The following is a 22777-nucleotide window of genomic DNA, read 5'->3' as shown; positions in this document are numbered from 1 at the left end:
AATTGAGATGGCAGCAGCATGGATGCAGAGAAATGGCTATATTCACTTTACACTGAGAAAATAGAATATTTAGAGTTTGCTAATTGATTTGATTTGAAGGATAGAGGTAGGTAAGCAGCCAGGCCTGATTCCCAGGTTTCTGGTTTAGGCATTTAGGATGTCACTAAGTTAGGGAATAAAGGAGAAGAAAGCTGTGAAATAGTTAATTGAGATAAATCTTCTGTAAGAAATATTATACAGTTATTAAAAATCATAGAGTATTTACTAAGACTACGTACTTTTTAAAAAAGATTTTATTTACTTATTCATGAGAGACACAGAGAGACAGAGAGAGAGAGGCAGAGACACAGGCAGAGGAAGAAGCAGACTCAGTGTAGGGAGCCTGAGGTGGGACTCGATCCCGAGACTCCAGGATCATGCCCTGGGCCGAAGGCATGCACTAAACCATTGAACCACCCAGGGATCCCCAAGACTATGTACTAGTAAGAAATTTATGCTACCAACTTAAGAAAAGTAGGATGTAAAATTTTTTTAATAATAAATTTATTTTTTATTGGTGTTCAATTTGCCAACATACGGAATAACACCCAGGATGTAAATTTTTATATGCAACTGTGATTATAACTAAGTATAATATGCAAATTAAATAATATAGGGAAATAAGAACATGCTGAAAACAATTCTGTTAGAGCATTGGAATTTTATTTTCTGTTATCTGTTTTATAATTGTTAAAATGATTATGTTGGTTTTATAATGGACACTATTCTAAGAATAAAACTTTTAAATAATTGATCAATTTAACTGACCAAAATGCTCTCTCTTATGTAGTTATTGTATAAATTTTATTAAATAAAAACTTTTTCAGGTCATCTGGGTGGCTTAGTCAGTTAAGCGTCTGACTTGATCTTAGCTCAGGTCTTGATCTCAGGGTTCATGAGTTCAAGTCTCTCATTAGGCTCCATGCTAGATGGAGCCTACTTAAAAAAAATTTTTTTTCTTAAGGAAACTAATTCTCTCGCAAATGTATATTTTTGTAATTTCAGATTTTAATATATTTCTTTAGAGCAGACTATATGAAAATTTTATTTATTTTTTATTTTTTTATATGAAAATTATAATACATTCAGAGGATTTATGGATTGGATGTTTTGTAAAAGAATTAACAATAGGATTTCTTTAAATGGCCAATTTGTATCAAACTTTTATTATATCATTTATTTTACCTTAAATGTATGTATTTCTTTGGAACTTTCTTGGAAAAGATCAAATATGAGAAGGATTTTTATTGAAAGTTGGCACATATTTGCCTAATTTTGGATACATTTATGCTCCAGAAGGTTGAGAATTCTGGTTGTAATAGCTAAGATGATAATAATAGATAACACTTAAAGGCACTAAGTGCTTTATTATATTAAAGAATTTTACTTCCACAATAACTCTAAGAATATAATATCCTAGTCTTAAAAATAGAGAAAAAGAAGCCCAGAAAGGTTAAATCAGCCAATAAAACAGCCAGGATTTGAAGTAGTAAATATGGCTCTAGCATCTTTACTCTCAACCACTGCATGTTGGGCTCTAGCGTCTGTACTCTCAACAACTGCATGTTGGATCTTTTGTAAAAATTATATCTTCCCATGTAGGTTGAGATTGACAAATTTTGCAGACTTATATAGAAATGTGAGATGAATTCAGTTTCTTCATATATGAAACTGTTACAATATTTTCAATATTGACATTCAAGGCAGAATGGTAAATGGTCAGAACTCACTGTTTAGGATTATTTTTGGTACACATCATAAATTTAAGGCCTTAAGACATTATCATATAATTTAGCATAATTTCTAATTTAAAATCCAGATTATTGTTAAGCAATTTAGATTTGGTTTGAATTTCAAAGTAATTTTCCACTTCACAGTTTAGAAAATGCATACTCTTTACTGCTTAAATTTATTCAAAGCTCTTAAACATGAAGTGCTACAATGAATAACATAGTCTTTTTAAGTGTCTTGCTTGATGTCTTAAAATTTATTTTGAAAAATCGAGACCATGTTATTCATCATGTAGTCTACAAATAAAGTCTAATGACCCATTTTGTGCATTGCATGATTTATCACTTCTCTTATTTTATTTAGGTAGAGAATGCTATGCATCTCTATGATGGTATGTGGCTTACTTTTGAAAGATACCAAGATAATGTTCAATTAAAATTCCCAGTAGAGAATTCTTGGTAGAAAAATGTACAGGCTATTCATCATATGATAACCATAGGTCCTAATTTAAGTTCTTATTTCTTTCTTTCTTTCTTTCTTTATTTATTTATTTATTTTTTAAGAAATATTTTATTTATTTATTCATGAGAGACACAGAGCGAGAGAGGCAGAAACACAGGCAGAGGGAGAAGCAGGCTCCATGCAGGGAGTGCGATGTACGACTCAATCCCAAGATCCCAAGGATCACTCCCTGGGCTGAAGGCAGGTGCTCAACTTCTGAGCCACCCAGGGGTCCCTAAGTTTACTTTTAAAGATTAGATTCACAAAGTATTTTTACCTAACACAAGATGTGGTGCACTTCTCACATAGAAAACACTAAAAGTCTGTTAACTATTCCTTTTGCTGAACTTTTATTTTTTGTCCCAGTTAGATATTTTCTCAGTAATCTGTAGGATATGGAAGAAAACAAATTGAATTTTCATAGATAAAATAAATAAAAATGATTATTTAAAATCTCATCTACAATATATAGATTCAACTATAATTAATAAAAATCATTTTGCTCTTCCTTGTTAAATATTTGAGAATGAAAGAAATTTGTTAGAGGATTTAAAAATACTTGAAAGATTTTACATGTCACATTAATGTTTAGTAGCAAGCTTATCACCTGTTTTCTTTATGGAATTCTTTTTTTAATTGAAATATAACTGATGTACAATATTAAGTTAGCTTCAGGTACGAACTCTACACATTATGCTATACTCAGTGCAAGTGTAGCTACCATCTGTCACCATGACACTATTATAATACCATTGACTATATATCCTGTGCTATACCTTTCATTACTATGACTTATTGTTTTTATAACTGGGAGCCTGTATCTCCCAATCCCCTTCACCCACTTTTCCCATCTCCATTCTCCTCCATACTGGCAACCATCAGTTTGTTTTCTGTATTTATGGGTCTTTTTGTTTGTTTCTTTGTTCATTTGTTTTGTTTTTTTGGGTTCCACTAAGAAGTGAAATTACATGATATTTGTCTTTGGCTTATTTCACTTAGCATAATACTCTCTAGGTCCATCCTATTGCTGCAAATAGCAAGATCTCATTCTTTTTAAAGGTTTAGTAATAGTCCATTGTGTGTGTGTGTATCTGTGTGTGTGTGTGTGTGTGTGTGTGTGTGTGTGAGCATGAGTGTACCATATATTCTTTATCCATTTATCTACTGATGGACACTTAGGTTGCTTCCGTATCTTGGCTACTGTAGATAATGATGCAATGAGCATATAATGTGACATATATGGGATTACTCCTGCTATCCATTCTCCTTAGGAAAAGAAACTCCAGTTTTTTACTAGATTCATGGATACTCATAATAAAAATTAAACTTATAAGTGTCTATTGAAACTAAGAATGCTCATGCGATTAAATGCTGGCCAGGAAGATACAAACAGAAGCATACTACTTCTTCTGCTTTCTCCTTTCTTATTGGCCAGAATATTTACATGTAGTTGAGTGATTTCAAATCACAAAAATGAGAACAACATTCCATAATGGTACAAAGAAATAAAAGATACTGTATTCCTGGCATCATGAAATCATCACTTTAATGATGGAATATTTGGACCCAAAGAGCTAAAATTCTATCTTGTTGAATCAACTGTTATTTTAGGTTTCTACTGGAGTAATCAAAGCCATAGCCTAATTTATAGCTGTTTAGCTAAGAGACTGTGCTCTTATTAATGAGGTAACTTCTGTATCTCATTTCTCATTTACCAATTATTCCCCATCTAAAGTGAAATCAGGAATAAATTATATACATATTTATATATAAAATATTTAAATTTCTATATAAATTTTACAAATATTTATATATAAATTATATATATATTTATATAATTTACCATGAAAATGGTTTTCAGTTGTCATTAGTCAGGAGATATAGAAAGTGAAATTTACTTATCTATTACTGTCGTTCAAATTAAGTTCCAAATACATAGAAACAGATGGTCTGGATAGTAAAATACAAATTACAAACTTTAAATCCAGATATTTTATGGTCTTAATAAAATGTTAATGTTAATAACATAAATAAGAATATGACATCCTAAATTTTATTGCTACTCAGAAATGTTCTCTCGGATGCTCACATAATGTTTCAACAGAAGAATAGAGAATGCAATAATCAGCACTTCTATTACTAGATTTTAAGTCATATTCTATTAATAGGTAGTTAGAGAATAAAAATAACCAGTGCTCTAGAACTAAGGTCACTTTCTTCTTAATCCAGGATCCTTTCTGATTATACTAAGTATAGGTAGAGTAATTTGCCTTTAAATATATTAAATTTTTTTTCATAAAGTGGTTTTATGTATCTTCATTGTAAGATATGATGCTGACACTGGGCTTAGCAACAGCCTTCATTATTTGGTCTCTGCTTACTTGTCCAGTTTTTCTCCTCAGGAATTCTGTTTGATAGTTTCAGAGATGTCATATAATTTTTAGCTTTTTAAAGTTGAAATGTTCAGTCATGTTTTCACGTATTGCTCTTCATTTGACATAAATTACAGTCTCACTCTCTGTGGACTTACCTGACTCCTGTAGGAGCCAAAGACAGGCTGCCCCAACATGGACCACCTTGGTAAAAAGATAATTTTTGAGTTAAAAGCAATAAAAACCCAGCAGATCCTGGAAAAGCTCTTTACATCTCCCTCAACTGCCTAAAAAGAATTTAGATAGAGGAAGAAAGTCTCCAGAAAGAGAGCTATTACTGAGAGAACTACATTATTACATGAAGTAGGTATGGTGGGCAGGGAGGAATCTAGCAAGGCCTATTTGATCAAAGGCCTCTGTGTCCCATTGCTTCAGGATGGCCCTGAAAATATTTGTTTACTAAATTTTAACTCTTTTTCATCTTCCTATAAGTTACATTCCTTCCTTTTGAAGTCCCAGACCCCTCTCCCCTTCTTCCTAGTTCAGGATGACACTTATAACTCATTTTGCCTGTCTTTAGAATTTCATGTCTGTGTGGATCTCACATATGTATGAAATTAAATTCGATTTCTTCTTGCTAATCTGTCTCATGCTAATTTGATTCTTAGTCAGGCTAGAAGGACCTTGGAGTGTAGAGAAAATTCTTCCTCTCAAAACTCCCATAGGAAGACTCAGGGACTCTTTTCTTTGTGTCCATTTTATCTTCTTTCTATCTACATTATAACTCAGTACTTGGATTTAATTGTCCATTTATACACATCTGTCTCTCCAAAATGTTTAAGTTGGTTGAGGATAGGAGTCTTACTTTTACATATCTTTTCATTATTTTAATTTATATTATAAAGATTAATTTGTACTAATGTTAGAAAGCTTATCCAACATAGCCATGCATCAAATGATGATCTATGTTTTGCTAATAATGACTAACAGGTATTTTATCTTAATTTTAACCACAGAGCATAAAGTGAAATATTTTATGAATATTTAATTAAATGATTTTTTAAAGTTTTAAAATAATTCTTCATTTCATAAAGCATTCATGTTGCTAGCTACCTATCTACAGCTTTATGTTTCCTGGGTTATTGGCTATTTTTCCTTCTATTAATGTTTTAGTTAAGGAATTTTTTTCTGTTATTTGGCATAATTTCATCATGCTGCAATCTTAATGTAGAAATTCTTTCAAATATATCTGCCTCTACTTCATCTTCTTTAAGAAAATGAAGGAACTTAAATAGCCAAGACAAGCATGGTGTCATTTGATTTTTGGTAATTTACAGGCTTAATTCCCATTCAGTATAAAACAGTATGTTTATCTCTGCCAGTGTCACATCATGAGAAAAGCATATGATTTTTAGACTGCATATTCTTTAAAAGCCGGGCTACTTTAGGAAACAAATACATGAGTTTTCAAAAGAGGTTCAGCCATTAAAGCCACTTATCTATGGAAATTTCTTTGCATTATCTGTCCCAGAACCCTAACATTTAGTGTTCCTGTGCTGGGATTTTTGCTTTTGGTTTTACTGTTAGCTCTGAATCCTCTTTTTTTTCTCAGTACTGCAATGTCTATGATTCAATGACTATGAAACAGTGATAACGCTCTTAGATTGTTTTCTATATGGCGATTTTAAAATTAACACTTTAGTTATGGTAGCTTATTTAATTCCAACAATTATATCAGGTATATGGAATTATTGTCCTATTTTACAAATGAGAAAACCGAGATGCAGAAAAATTATATATTGTTCAGGGTTGTATTGTTAACAAATTTTGGAGTTGAGAGTAGATCACAGAAATCTCTTTGTCACTATCTTTATCATACCCTATCCTGCCTCTCTATGAATGAGTGATACATGTATGAAAGTGGGTAAATGAAGTGGGTAAATGACAGCCTACTATCAGCTTCATAGTTGAATTCCTGTTAGTTGCACAGAAGGCTTTGGAAAAAGTGAATAATTTATAGCAAGTATATTGGAGTAGCTAATAGAATTGAAGAACTGTTCAAAACAAACACATAAGGTTCTTTTGGGACTATGCTAGTGGGATTCAGGGACCTCTTCTTTCTTGAATGCAAGTGACTCAGCTCCACCGACTTCAGATCAAATTGCTTTTTCCATTGAAATTTATATATTTATTTTTATCAGAATTATTTTAAGTTCAAGTTAGTTAACATATGGTGTAGTATTGATTTCAGGAGTAGGATTTAGTGATTCATCACTTACATATAACATCCAGTGCTCATCCCAACAAGTGCCCTCCTTAATGTCCATCAACCATTTAGCCCATCCCCCAATCCACCTCCCCTCCAGCAGCCCTGAGTTTGTTCTCTATACTTAAGAGTCTCTTATGTTTGCCTTCCTCTCTGTTTTTTTTTTATTATTTATTATTTATGAAAGAGAGAGAGTGGGAGGAGAGGCAGAGAAGATCCTAAGCAGGCTCCACAGGGAGCCAGGCAGCCACCTAACTTGGTTTGTATTCTCACAATATATAATGTACCTTTCTGGCTTATGTGGTAATATGTTGGAATATGAAGAGAAATAAAATATAGTTAAACCATAGATACATTAAGACAAATTGCTTTTCTATTTACCCACCCCTTCTTAATTTTACCTCTCTTATCTTTGCATCTTACCTAGTCACATATTTAAGATAAATGAGATCTATGTAATATTGTTACTGAAAAACCCAAGTTTGGCTGGTCATCACTCAAAAAACCAATAATCAAGAGACAAGATTTGATTGGAAAGGAATATAAACTTCATTCAGGAGGCCAGCCACCTGGAGAGAAGACAGACTCCTGTCCAAAAACCAACTCCAAGGTTTCTGCTTGTCCCAAAGAGTTTTAAAGCAACTTTAGGGTAGTTAATCAGTAAAAGGTGATCACATTGGCCTGCAACACTTCTTGATTGCATGTAAACTCAGTGATGCCAGCTACAGATTATGGTGGTGTTTAGAGGGTGTATATTGGTGCCCTGGGGTGTGGGGCGGTAATACAAGAGGATTTGATTCTGAGTTTTTCTATAAAACAGTGAATGATCTACAGATATAGAAAGAATGTTTTAGTTAGTCAATCATGTGGGCTAGAGGTGCTTGCTACAATTTAAAGACTACTAAGTCAGCTGGAGGAGCCAAGGCAGCAGCTTCAATATTGACAAAAATAATTTATATATTTTTTATAAATTTATTTTGTATTGGTGTTCAATTTGCCAACATATAGAATAACACCCAGTGCTCATCACGTCAAGTGCCCACCTCAGTGTCCATCACCCAGTCACCCCCACCCCCGCCCACCTCCCCTTCCACCACCCCTAGTTCGTTTCCCAGAGTTATACAGTTAACTATTCAATTAATTGAATTTCCAAGTTCCATATAGGATATACGCAGTGTGACTCTTACTTAAGATTAAAATAGGAAAATAGGAAAACAAATGGATTCCTTTGCTTGTAATTTCCACAAAGATGTTGTTTGTCCTCAAGGCTGAAAAGTGCCCTAACATATTAAGGAAGAGAAATTCTCCCTTTTACAAAAGCAAGTTTAAAGGTAAGTACATGCTACTATAAAGCACTCAGAAATTTTATGCATTTGCTAATGATTGTAAAGAGATGTACAATAGATCATTTTCAGGGTTGAAGGTTTGCCCTCTTACATTGATGAAAAGTTATAGAGGCATCATACTAATGTCACAAGTAATGGAAATCATTTCTAAACTTGGGGAGGTCAAATGTGGTTTGTAGTAAGTAAACTGCATTTGCTGAATCAAGCTTTTCAATCTAATTAGTTTAAAGGCTCTGTGTATACCTTATGACCTTTGGAACAGTTATCCATTTGAAAAGATTTTTGCCCCTTAGACCTCTGTGAACTCTTTTCAGTATATGACAAATTTAATACATAAAATCTTTCCAGACTCACTATTTTTTTTATTAAAGTTTTGGTCAAAAGATAGAAGATAGTACTTAGATTGGGAAGACTACAGATAGCCTGAGAAAGCAGCCTGAGTTCTGAAGGTATCAGTACATTTTTAAATTTATTATCTAATAAGCAAAATAAAGATAAGATCATGGATTAGGCAACAGCAAATAGGCTCAAAAATCTGTGTTCCCAGGCTCTATGAGCTTTCTGTTCTGCCATATCAATTTGACCAAACATAAACTACCAAGAACAAATAACATAGATAAGCCATCAGAGATGTCATTTACCTTTTTTTCTCTTAGAATATAAACCTATTTCAGTACCTTGAACCAAAGCACATAAAGAGTTGCCCTAGAAGGACTGTGAAGTTACAATTTTAGACTAGGTATAATTTTACGAAAATTCTTGAGTTTGCAAGTTTGATTGAGAAGAGTATTTCAGGATAACTGCCCAGAAATCTTGACAATTTTCAAGATACAGAGATTCGTGGTGGCAAATCCTAGTATTTGCAATTATGTCATCAGGTGTCCACATAAAGAAAGTATATCATTTTGTTTCCTTAAAAGTGTGTGTACGTGATCCACATGTATGACTTAGCTTTCTACCAAAGAAAGGAACCAAAATACCAGTTCTTGTTATTAGTTAGCACTCCCTACATGCCTTCTTATATACCTTTTCTTCCTTCTATATCTGCTATCTTGGTGGATGATTCTATCATCCATAATGTAACCCAATTCAAAAGTCTGAATTATTTCCTTTTTCTCAAAGACAACTAAATAAAACTCAGCAACTGGAAGGTCTTCACCTTTTGGCTATAATGGGGCAACTTCTTAAGACTAATCCTCTTGGAAACAATATTTTTGAAATCTGGACAAGATATAAAATCAACTGATGAAAGCATCAGAGGACAACCAAGGCAGATAAACAAAGGAGCTAAGATTCCAGAATAAGGGATAGAACTTTGAGGTGAGGCTTATATTTGCCTCCATTTTGCTCCTGAGACATTTGCCTATTTTTGCTATAGACACAATAAGCTAAAAGTCATAAATTCTGAAACTTGCCACAGTTAAACTGTACAAAGCAGCCAGGGTTCAAAATGTCAGTAACCCAGAGAGAGCAAGAGAGAGAAGTTGAAGAATAGTAAACCTGGCACTTCTCTCACAATTTTTCTTTAAGGCCAACTTCTTAGTACTCATGCATGGACAAGACGCCAGTGGCAAGCAGAAAGTAGTTGCTGAAAAACTAAGGAATTAAGCAGAGATTTCAGTGGTCATGAGGTGTTGAAGAGACAAAGGCTCCATGTTAACAAAAGAGCAAGCCCTCTAGATTCTCAGTTGAGTTCTCTGAAGACCTCTAGAGACACCTTATGCAGCTGTGGTAAGTCATTGCAACCAAGGAGGGATAGAGTTCCCTGCTTATTAGCAATATGGAGATTTGGTAGTTCCTGTTTATTCTCAAACAAATTATTTCAATTCCCATGAATTCTCCAGACCTCTAAAAACCTTCTAATTCTGTTCTTCATCTTTTTAAAACTCAGCCATAATTTTGTTCTTGCTATTGTTTTGTGGAATCAGAAGAGCTATTGAAAAATTGGATGCTGGGCCAAAGACCCTCAGGCAAATTTGGGTAATTTTTTATTCTTTATCTAACCAAGATGGGGTTATAAGGTGCAAAAATTTCTATTTGCATTTTGGGAGGAGAATCTGTCAACTTTGTTCTCTGTGATAGAAAAAACAAATACATTTTCCCCTACAACAGAGCATATTTGGAAGGTAAGTCTCTCTGATAACATGCAGCTTCCATAGATAATATTATGAAGGCTGGGGAGAATTCAGGAACTGCAGCTGGGGTAGTATCATTGATGATTCTGAATGGACTAAAGAAAAACAATGATAAATTCAAATTTCTATTTTTGTATAGTATACACAGACTGAAAATCAGGTACTTTTACTGATTATGCTTAAGGACCCTTTGTTATCTTGGAGTCATAGTACTAAGTAAGATACTGGAAAACCAAAGTTAATGTTTGGAGGAAAAGGCTGAGCTCATTTTCAGTTTTATAGGGGATAATTTTACTTTGTCTTGTTGGAGCACTTTTGAAAGTATTAGATATAAATGTGAATTCTGGGCAGCAAAGAGGATACAGTATAATGCTTCCTTGTAATTTCTGATTTCTCTGCATTTTTATATACTTTGCAATAGCATCTTAATTTTCTGTTTGGGGATACCTCCCATGCCCTAACAGTGTGTAGTTTTGGTGCGAAGGTAATTTCTGTAAGAAGTATGGGAAGATGAAGGAGACAGATCCTCCCTCTGCTCCCATGGGTAAGACTACATGACCTACATAGTCAGAAGATACTCTATTCTCAGATGTGAGCCCTGGAGTGAGGGAGTGAGTAAGTGGATGAAGGGGATCATTGGAGGTCATGCACTGTAGCAGTGGTATCCTCAGTAGACCATTTTGCAAATGTCCAGATTCTGTCTTTCTGATTTCTCAATCTCAGGATGTCAGTTTTTCTGTTTCCAATATTGATGATTCTTCAGCTCCAATGAAATCTGAGATGATCCAAATGTCTTTTATTAAATTTAATTTTACTTAATTAGGCAGAAGTAACTTTTACCCCTTTTACCCAAGAACTCTAACTGATGTCTATATGGTTCATGGGAAATGAAGGAAAACCATGTGAAAGAATTCATGTAAAGTCTTCACATAATACATGAAATATAAAAAGTAATGATTAAATGTGTTATAAATTTTTATAAGCAATAGAATAATGGAAATGACAATTGGTATTTTGTTATGTTCAACAAAACTCAAGTATTTTCACATAGTAGAAATTTAAGTCACTATCTTTTACCCCAGTTAGAATTCCAAGGTGTATATACTTAGTTCAAGAAGTCTAATTTGATTGAGTCCCTCAGTGCCTTTTTCATTGTCCAATAAACCCTTTAAAAATTGGCACTGGACCAGAAGGATATAGGCCTAAAAGCTTGTGGAACTGTGAGAGACTACAATCTGTCCTTAAGTAACTGGCAGCTGCATGTCTTGATGGAACCATTCTCAGCCACTCTGCTCAGAATAACATTTGTCTCCATCTTTCTAGTCTGAAGCTCAAAGGCAGGTAAGGTAGATTAACTGCTTTGTTGTAAACCACATGAACTCTGAGTTAATTAGAAACCCCTTAAAGATAGTTTGGGTTCCTTTTTGGCTCACGAATGCATTTTCTCTTTAGATACGTCTTCGCAAGCCAGAAACAAGGTTGAGAAGTTCTCACTGATTATTTCCCGCTGTCCTTAGACGAGAGGGACTTTCCAACACAATATCTAGTTTAGTATGTTATAGAAAATATTGTGTGCCCATTTTGATTAAACATAATTTTCTAATTTTAAATAGTATTTCCAATGCATATTGTATTTTTTATGAATGAAATTATAATTTTCTAAAAAGGAAGGGGAGATATTGTTATATTGTTAGATGAAAACTTGCAAAATTTTTTTCTTTTGAAGAATTTATAGTTTTTTAATTTATTTTTTTTTAAGATTTTATTTATTTATCCATGAGAGACATATATAGAGAGAGAGCAGAGACATAGGCAGAGGGAGAAGCAGGTTCCATGCAGGAAGGCTGATGTGGGACTCGATCCGGTGACCTCAGGATCATGCCCTGAGCCAAAGGCTGACGCTCAACCACTGAGCCATCCAGGTATCTCTAGTTTTCCAATTAAAGCCAAAATACCCAATGTCTTCTGGGTCTAGCCAAGTCTTTTTCTTTCTGTTAAAAGAGAGTAATTACACTACTGCAGAGTGGAATATAAGTAGAGACAAAAAAATGGGCTTAGCAAATATATCACAGTTTCACAACAGAGCCATTTGGTATAGTAATATGAGACATTGATATAAATCAATCCTTGTAAGTAATAAGCACAAATTATAGTCATGTGCTAAGTGTTACTGAGAACAAAAGAATTTAATCAGTTTTTTCTGGGGAGGGGGTTTGAAGGAAAAGCCTTTACAGAGAGTGGAAGCCTCAATTGCACTGTGATAATGTAAGTGATTACTTAGATAAGAGCATTTCCAATCTTTAAAAACGGCATATTAAATGGCATAAGGTCATAAAAGTGAATAGATTGCTCAGAACTTGAAGTAGCCAAGTGTGGGTAAAATGGTCAGAGTTTGATGTTGGGGCAGGGTATGATGGGGACAAAGATGGTGAAATAAAGTTTAGAGGACTCTGAAGGCATGGTAGAGAATTTAAGCTTGTTTTACAGGTGGAGTTATACACCGGAAGTAGCACCATTCTCATTGTATTCTAGAATTGCATAATGAGGCAGCCCTGCCTCAGAGATACTGAAAACCTACCCAAGAGGATTATAATAGGAATGACACAATCCATTTTGTATCTTAGAAAGATGACTCTGGCAAGAAAATGGATAAGTGGATTAGACAGTGCTGTCTAATGTAAATAGAATATACGGGCATCTGGATGGCTCAGAGGTTGAACATCTGCCTTTGGCTCAGGTTGTGATCCTGGGGTCCTGGGATTGAGTCCTACATTGGGCTTCCTATGAGGAGCCTGCTTCTCCCTCTGCCTATGTCTCTATCTCTCTTTGTCTCTCATGAATAAATCTTAAAAAAAAAAAAAAAGAATGTAATCCAGGGACGCCTAGGTGGCTCAGTGGTATGATCCCAGGTTTCCAGGGATGAGTCTGCATTGGGCTCCTGCAAGGAGCCTGTTTCTCCCTCTGCTTATGTCTCTGTCTCTTTCTCTTTGTCTCTCATGAATAAATAAGTAAGATCTTTAAAAAAATTTTATGTAATCCACATACGTACTTAATTTTTTTTCTAGTAGAAATAAAAATAAATTTAGTTTTAAGGTTCTATTTAATCCAATTTACCCCAAATGTTGTGATTTTAATGTATAATCAATACAAACCGTATTAATGTGATATTTTATACTTTCTTTTCCATATTATGTCATCAAAATCTAGTGTGTATTTTACATGTATAGCATATTTGAATATGGACTAGTCATGAAATTTTAAGTGCTCAAGAACCACATGTGTTTAGCGGCTTCCATACTGGATAATGAAGGAAAAAGAATTAAAGATGTGGAGATGAATGGATACATTTTTTTTAATAGAAGAGATGGCTGTTGAGGATTAAAGCTAGTGTAATAGCAATGAAAATAGTGAGAAAGAAAACCAAAATGGAATCCACAGAACACGGTAATGGATTGAGTATTGTAGGTGAAGGAATAGAAAAAATAAAACAGCTGAGGTTTTACTTTGGTTGACTGCTACGGAAGATTAAGTTTGGCATAAAAGATGATGAGTTTGGATTTATATATTAACTTGGAGACAATTTAGATATTTTCAAATAATATATGAATCACAGGAGCTAAGGCTTTGGAGCTATTGATGTAAATGTTGAAGTTAATCCATATGAACAAATGAAGTTGTTCAGTAAAATAGAGAAGGAGAACTGGGATGGAACCCTCAGGAATACCAACATATCTAATATTTAATGATATTCCATAAGGAGAAGAGCAAAAAAAAAATAGGGAGAGAGAAATAATTATATGAGATGTAGGATAAGAGACTGAAGGGAAAGTACCTAAAGGAAGAAATTTTATGTAAGTAAATGGAGGATCAACAAGCATGAGAACTAAAAAGGGAGATTAAAAGTTGGTAATTAGATCACTTGTTTTATTTTAAAAAATCAGTTGCATACGTGTGATTTCTACATTTGTATTTCCATAGAAAGTGAAAGAACTGATATTACTGACTCTTCGTACAGTGGTAAACTAAGAACAAATATCTTAACACATTTAACCATCTCTATAAATTCAGAGAGGGCATTGTCAGCCACTTTAATGATGATGCTTATCAGGAAGTCAAGTTACCTGGGAAGGTCACCCTTCGAATAAATGGCAGAGCTGGGATGGAACCCAGTTCTGTTCTTCTCAAAATCTTGTGTTTTTTGCTCCTACATCATGCTGCATTCCCCAAATTCCTGCCAGGTCTTAGCCTCATAGTTGCCCTTCTTTGCTATTAAAATCTTTTATATCTTGTTATCTGAAGAAATTCTGAGCAAGAGAAGCTAGGGGAAATAAGATTGCTAGAGAATGAAACCCTTAATATTGAGCAGAGTGCCAAAGGTTAAGGAAAATACATCTCTCTAGAATCAAACATCAGGGTTACTTTTTCTCTGCTCCTGCATTTGGAATGCAGTATGCAAGGCTGCACTTTCTAGCTTTCTTGAGGTCACCATGGTCTGCTAGTGCTATCCTTTTGAATAATGTATGTTTGGCCCAGAAAATGACCTTATCTGCTGGTTAGCATCTTTTATATTGAAAAGTTTATAGCATTCAAGTCAAACTGAAGAGTTTTTTGGTAAACATTTGCTTTTCATTTTTATTTACAAATGACATTTTAAATTCATGCATCGTAATATGCAATTTTAATAGGAATTGTGGAAATACCATCAAAACAAATTTATGTATCTTATGTATCCTTTCAATTTTTTAATTGCACCAAGTAATTTAGTCTTAAATTTTTCAAAATGTGTGGGTAAATATTTAATGTGAGGTTAGACTTTGTTGTCTCTGCCCAAGAAAGATCAGGGATCCCTGCCAGCTAAGGCCACATTTGGTGTAGGCTTCTGATATCAGGAAGTTAGAAGATATTTCAATCATATTATTAATTTAATTTAAAGGTAGCTCTTAAAGAGGATTTTGAGAAAAACAACTTGAACTGTGTTAACAATCCTAACCAAACCTCTGGTGGAAATTGCATAACTGCGGATTTATGGCTTTATGTTGCTGAAGAGGGAGATATAGTGATATTCCACTTAAAACACGGAAGGATGCTGTACATTACATTTCCAGACACTAAAGTCCAACCCCTCTTTTGTGCACATCCTTGAATACCTCGACTTCCTACAACTGCTCCCTTTCTCTCCCATTTTCCTTTTCCTCTGAAGAGTAAATATTGAGAATATTTTGTAATTATGTTATGACATTATTCATATTCAACCTTTTATTTGAGGGACTGGTGTTCTTTTTATTTCATGCACTCTAATAGATTAAAGTTTTTGAAACTATAACCATTTTCTTTTATCGTTTTATTATGGGATGTGCTGTGGCACCTACCTTCTAACTCACATACTTAGTTGTTGCTTGAAAAATGCTTATGTTTATTTTTGAAATAAAGGTGTAAATTAGTGTTGTCTTTTGGGGGAAGTGAAGCAAGATCAATAATTACTGAGAATGATAGCTCTTCTTACATATGTTACCTGTATCTCAGTTTCTTGTCTGGTCACAGTTCCTATCATTTTCCCTATTATGCTTGATTCTCATAGAATCAAACTACATTGTGTCTGAAAATGCCTTGTATCTCTTTCTTTGCTTGTATTGTTTCTGCTTTCTTGATGTGTATGTTTGTGTGTGTGTACATACCTGGGTACAAAGGTGGGGGCAAAACAGTTATTTTTTATAAATAATAATAGCTAATAGTTATATAGTGCTGACTCCATTCTTGAAACTTTTCTAAGTGCTTTAAAATATGAACTTATTTGATTTTCATAACAACCCTATGGCTTAGCTACTATTTTTATTTCCATTTTTCTTTTGATAAAAAACCATGAGAGCAGAGAGGTCAATTAATTTGCCCAAATCATGCAACCTGAAGTGACAGTACGCAAGGTAGCATCTGCAATAGAGTCAGACCCTAGCAGAAGGCTTGTGCCCACTTAAACTATGCCACCTGCCATGATACTGAGATGTTGTGGCTAGGATGAACCCTCCTGGTCCCATACAGACAAACCAGCTTTTTATCTATACTCGCTTTTTTTTTTTAAAATAGAATTAATCACTTTCAAAAACAAATTTCATTATTTTTTATGAGAACTGACAAAATGTCTTGACTTTCATTTCTGATAGAATAGAATAAACAAATATGGCATTTATGTGCAAATGAAAACTGATAAATGAGCCTGCCATCTGTATTTTCAACTAATTTGTTATTGATGTATTACTTTTTAGAAAATTCTTCCTAAAATGACCAGGGAAGCAATTTTACCATTCTAGTCTTAATATTTATTGGTATTTTTGATATTTCAAAATAATGGATCTGCTTTTTAAAAAGTGGTTTACAATAATGCACATGGGAGTTTTTGTGTATGTGGATTAAGAGCTAAACTATTTGGTTAATATTTCTATAAAGGAGTTCCTTAAAACATTGGAAAATTCTTATAAGAACCAGTCATTGGAAAAAAAAAAGAATCAGTCATTGAATTGTCAATAGAATATCAGAAATGTATATCTAGTTTAATATATCTTATAAGAAGCTAAGCTGTTTTAGTAGAATAATAAATTTTATTTAGCCAGTAAATAGAATTAGATAAAATACTTTGAAATATTTTATTGTATCCATGAAAACCAATTTTGTCATTCTAAAGATGGCAGTGGTAGCACTTCTATTATCTTTTCAGCAACCTTTTGAATGTTTTTCATTTAAAACAAATTTCTATTGAAACTTCACATTTTTATTTTCTCTTAGAATTCTCAAAAATATCTCAGTCAAATGTAGTCTATATTTCTCTTTGCAACTTTCTAGGATACTTAAATATATATATATATTTTTTTAATCTGTAAAATGCACACTTAACATCCTGTCCCTTTTTTTCTGTTTAATAACGATAATAACACATATAAATAGATTAATTTCTGTTTGGTGGTTGAGACATGCCTAAATCACTCCTCCACACCACCTGGTTTGCTAATTCAGTGTGTTCATTATATTTAGATTTTGTTTTAATAACTTTCCTAGAAGCTACAATCTGTAGATAAGTTTTTTTCAATGAGAATAAAATGGGGATATAAAACTTCAGAAACATTAGTTCTACCTCAATTATTGTGATTATTTTCATGAGATTAGTTTCCCTTAATTCTCTTGTTAAGCCTTCCTGTAATTAATTCTTTCACTGACCCTCAAGGGATATGTCTCTTTCTTACTAAAAACCTTTTAAATACCAATTTCCTCCAATTTTCTAATCAAAATGTTTATACCCCTTAATACAGAATGCATTACCAGGATCCCAAGTCTCTCTAGCCCCAGCTCCCATCAATTTCCTCTGATACTTGATTGCTGAGCAGAACTGCACCACATTTATTCTGGCAATTACTTGTTTCTTTGACTTTGCAGGTGGTGTTCCTACCTGCCAGGATACCTGGATACCTGACTCATCTCCTTTCTTGTTAATCTCCTGTTTATTCTTTAAAGTTCAGATCAAATGACACCTCTTCGAGAAATCCATGGCTAATTTCCTTGGATATAGTTGGCTATTCTGCTCTGTTAACAGCTATATCTTGTGTAAACTTCTGTTTTAGAAATTGACACCTACTAACATCACTAACAGTGAGCTTATTGCAGTCAGGATCATATTTTATTCATGTTAAGTCTTTGAGGATTAATAGAATGTCTGATATACTTTCACTATTGTAATAGTAATATTTCCATTTTAATAGTGCTTACTATGGACCAGGAAAGACACTGTACCCTTTAGGTGATTGACTTTGTTTAATATAGGATCCCTGAGAAATGGGCATTACTCACCCGCACTTCAGTGATTGGAAAAAAAGAGTCAGAAAGGTGGACTGACTTGTCCAGAGTCATATGACAGTGAATACTGGACCCATGATTTAAACTCAGATCATCTGGATCTAGAAAAAGTCTCTCTCTTTATCCACCATGTAATAAGACATACCAAGAGACTTATGGGATATTGACTTGCTAGAAACAAACCTAAAATCTTGCATATAAAATTTTTTTTTAACTTATTGATAGGTATCAAGACTATAAGATTAAGTTAGTGAAAAAAACAATTTTTTTATTGTTGACATGTAAATCTCTTAACATGGATAATTACTTGGTATTCTGAGAAATGATTTGAATTTCCTATATTATGATAGGAAGTGAATACTACTGAGCATGGTTCTCAAGCCAAGTGAAAGGCTTTCAGAGTTTGACAGAATTGTTACGCACTGAACTCAGCAACTGACTGTTGCTTGATCTTGAATGCAATTTAGTGGCAAAGCCTGTTTCAAATGCTCACATACACACTCTCCACCAAGCATCCAGAAGCCCATCACCTACCATAATAGATTTACAGATAGACACTTTCACCCTGACTTTGTACTTAGACAAATTTTTCAGTCCAAGGAAATTTTGAACATCAGAGATACATCTTTTCTCTAAAAATTCTTTATTGTTGTATCAGTCTTAAAGTTTTGCCATTCGTACCTTCTTGTAGTACTTATGGGAGTTGCAAATGGTGGTAATCTATGCTCACCATTTCTTACAGCCTGAAATGCAGTTTACACTACTACCTTTTTTTACTGATAGCAATAATAGGGGCAATATTTGTACTGACTAATGAATAAGTGGGCAGATGTCAGTGTAACAGCCATAAGATTCTGCAGATTCTATAAATTTGTCAAACTAAGAAACTGTAGGAGCTGTCAAATGTGGAATTATTGATCTCTATATGTCCTTATAACCTTATCCATCAAATGACTAAAATCTGTGGCAGGAGGTAAGAGACTGATAATCTAGATAATCAGAAACTGAGACTCATATAGTATTCCTGCTCTAATGAGCAACTACTTTATTAAACACAATAAACATGTTTTTGTTTAAGTAATCATTGGTTGAGAATTTTATAGGTAAAACTAATAGAAATATAAAGATTTTATTGCCTGTAGAGGACATAATGTATAAATATTAAGATGAATATTAATGTGAATTTAATGTGACATCAAAAAAACATAATATGAATATTTAATTTCCTGGAGACTTAGATTCTTGAGCTTTAAAATTAGGATGATAATAATTCCCTTTTAGAAGTATTACAAAGACTAAAGCAAAAGTATGCATACAGTGCTCCCCAGCACAGTACTTAGTACACTTTTGGAACTTAGTAGCATGTTAGTCTTCTTTCCTCAGTATAAACAATCAATATTGAAATGAAAGATGTTAACACAGACTCTTCTTTTTTCTTTAGCTGTGGAAATTAGCTAAGAGCTTTAGCTAATTTTTTGTAAGCCTTGGACTCTAAAATCCTAGACTAAGCATAAGACCTTCAAAATAATAGGAACTAAAAATAAAACCTTGAAATAAGTGGTATCCTAATGCATGCACTATTTCTTCATTTATATTTTTGTGTTTGATAGTTATGGAAAAGAGTTCTTCAAGAAATGACCAGAAGTATGAAGAACAAAGTGTAAACATTTCAGCTATATTACAACATGAGGGTCTTCTATCATATTTTAGGAAACACAACTGTTGGTTAAAGAAACAATTGGCATGTAGCTCTTCTTATTCTATTATTCACATGACATTAAAACATGAAACAAAAAATTAAAGATAGAGAATAGATCATTGCTTGCCAGAAGATAGGGGTGGGAAGCCTGATGGGGTGTGGGTGTGGCTACAAAGGAGTAACATGAAGGACGCTTGTGGTGATAGCACAACTCAATATCTTGATTTTGGTGATGTGAGGAAGCTGTGCATGTGAGTAAAATTGCATAGAGCTACATGTATACAAATTATAAACACATACACACGTATACACACATACTGCACAAATAATTGTGTGTTTAACTGTGTTAGCCTGTGTAGGCTCTGTGGAATCTACCAATGTCAATTTTCTGGTATTAGTACTGTAATTACAACATTACATGCAGCATGTAAACATAGAAGGGTGCTGGGTAAAGGATACATGGCATTTATTTGTACATGTCTTTGTAACTGCACATAGATCTATAATTATTTTAAAATAAAAAGTTAAAAAGTATGATATTAGGTGGAATGTGCAGGGACTTACTGTTTTCCAGCATCCAATGAGCACCACATATGCATTATAATTTTTAATCTTTACATCAGTTTGAGTTAAACTATTCCCATTTTTCTTTTACAAGTAAGGAAAATTATATGTTGAGTAGTTAAATAGCTTACTGAGAAGGAGATAGTCAAGTAGAAGAGTCTTCTCAGTGACTAATTTGATATCCATTATATAGACCACTATATAATGCTACATCACCACCAGTATTATTTACTGAAGTTGATTCTTCAAAGTTTATGTGCTGAAGTTTGTGGTGAGATATAGCTCTTCCCATAAAGTCAGTAAATGATATTTACTATCAGAAAACATTTGTGAAGCTTTCTCTCAAAATAATTCTTGTCTGATCTGTTTTTATTTTATATTAATGAAATGTTCTGTTAAAATACATAATGGCTACTAAAGCATGTTTGAATTAGTTGATATAAAGCTTTGAAAATACATGCTGAATGTGGGAAGAAGGGAAATAGTTCCCTGTCTGGAGATATGGTGGTCTATTTAAATGCAAATTTTGATATTTGGAAAAAAAAAAAGGCCAGCTAATAAGACAATTTAAGAAAGAATTTATTGTGCTTAAGAACATTTTACATGAGATTTGCCTTCTTAACAGATTTTTAAGTGTACTGTAGCTAGGTTGTGGAAAACAACTAAAATGTCCATTGAAAGATAAATTAATAAAAAATGTGGCATGTACATATTTCTATAGGCTGGACAGTGGAGTGTAAGCTGGAATATTATTCAGTGGAATATTATTGGAATATTATTCAGTCTTAAAAGAGAAGGAAATCTTGTAGTATGCAACATGGATGAAATTTGAGGACATTATGCTCAGTGAATAAGCCAGTCACAAAAGGATAAATTCTAGGCAATGTTAAGTGACATGATTACTATTGGTTTATATAGGAAAATAATTTACTCCTAGATATTTACCCAAAACATAGAATGAAGGATTTTTCAGAAATAAAATTGGCCTACAAAGAAGTAAAAAAAGTCTTACTTTGTATACAATCTGAATGTGGAGCCAATGGCTAATTTAGCTCTGTGAGATTTTCACTAGTGTGGAGGGATGTGTGTGGAGTAATAACATGATTGGTAATTAAGAGTCAATGTAAATTTTTATTCATTTTACTAAAAATCAATCATCTTTTAAAATGTTGAAGAGTATCTTGGCGAGTGAGAAGAACCAGGTATGAAGGAGGCAGAAAGCCACTGTTAATTGTAGTCATTCTTAGGGGCACCTGGGTGGCTCAGTTGCTCAGGGCATGATCCTGGGGTCCTGGGGTGAGTCCCACATCAGGCTCCCCACAGGGAGCCTGCTTCTTCCTCTGCCTATGCCTTTCTCTGCCTCTTTCTCAGTGTATCTCCTGAATAAATAAATAAAATATTTTTTAAAAATTGTAGTCATTCCTGTATTCCAAGGAGTTTAAATTAAAGTAGAACCAAGTTCGTTATACTAGCTATCATTTTTTGAAACCTTACCATGTGCCAGAGACCATACTGTTTTCACCGAATTATCTTGTTTATTCCTCTCAACAACCTTGAGAAACAGCTGCATTATTATCTCCATTTCAGTTATGAAGAAACTTAAGGTTGGGAAAATTATGTAAATTGCTCATTGTTACTTAATAATTGAAATAGTGGTTGAACTTCTATAACAAGAACTAGAAAATAGAAGTTCAGGGCTGATGATATGGTGACCCCCACCATACCTGAAACTGCTTCTTCTCTCTTTTTTCTCTACACATCTGTCCTGTAGCATAATGTGGCAGCTGTAGCACTTGCCATTGTATCTGAGTTCCACCAGTGGGATGAAAGGAAGAAGGAATGCAGAACATCCTCCTTTTAAGAACATGATCAATCACTTGCTTACTTTAGATCCGCTTACACTCCACTGTCCAGCCTATAGAAACATGTCCATACCAAGAAGCAAGGGAGGCTGGAAACATAGCCTTTAGCTGGATGACTATGTTCTTAGCAAAAACTATGAGTGAAGAACTGGAGAACAGATACTGTTGAGTACTCAGTCATCTCTTCTAAAGAAAATTACTGTGATGGGTCAAATGTCTATGTACCTTTCTTCCAACACACAGAATTTATTCATCTCTTACCCAGTAACAATCAGAGTGTATCTAGTTCAAAGTCCAGGAATAAGTTGTCATTCTTTCTATTATGTCTCAATATTGATCATCATGGTCTCACCCACTATAAGATAAAACATAAATTATCTGTGGATCCCCACCCATAGCTAGCATACCCTTACTATGGGATGA

The sequence above is a fragment of the Vulpes vulpes genome, chromosome 13 (genome assembly GCF_048418805.1).
Source record: "Vulpes vulpes isolate BD-2025 chromosome 13, VulVul3, whole genome shotgun sequence".
NCBI classification, from domain to species: Eukaryota; Metazoa; Chordata; class Mammalia; order Carnivora; family Canidae; genus Vulpes; species Vulpes vulpes.
The sequence above is the reverse complement of the archived record's forward strand: the minus strand, read 5'-3'. Positions refer to the sequence as shown.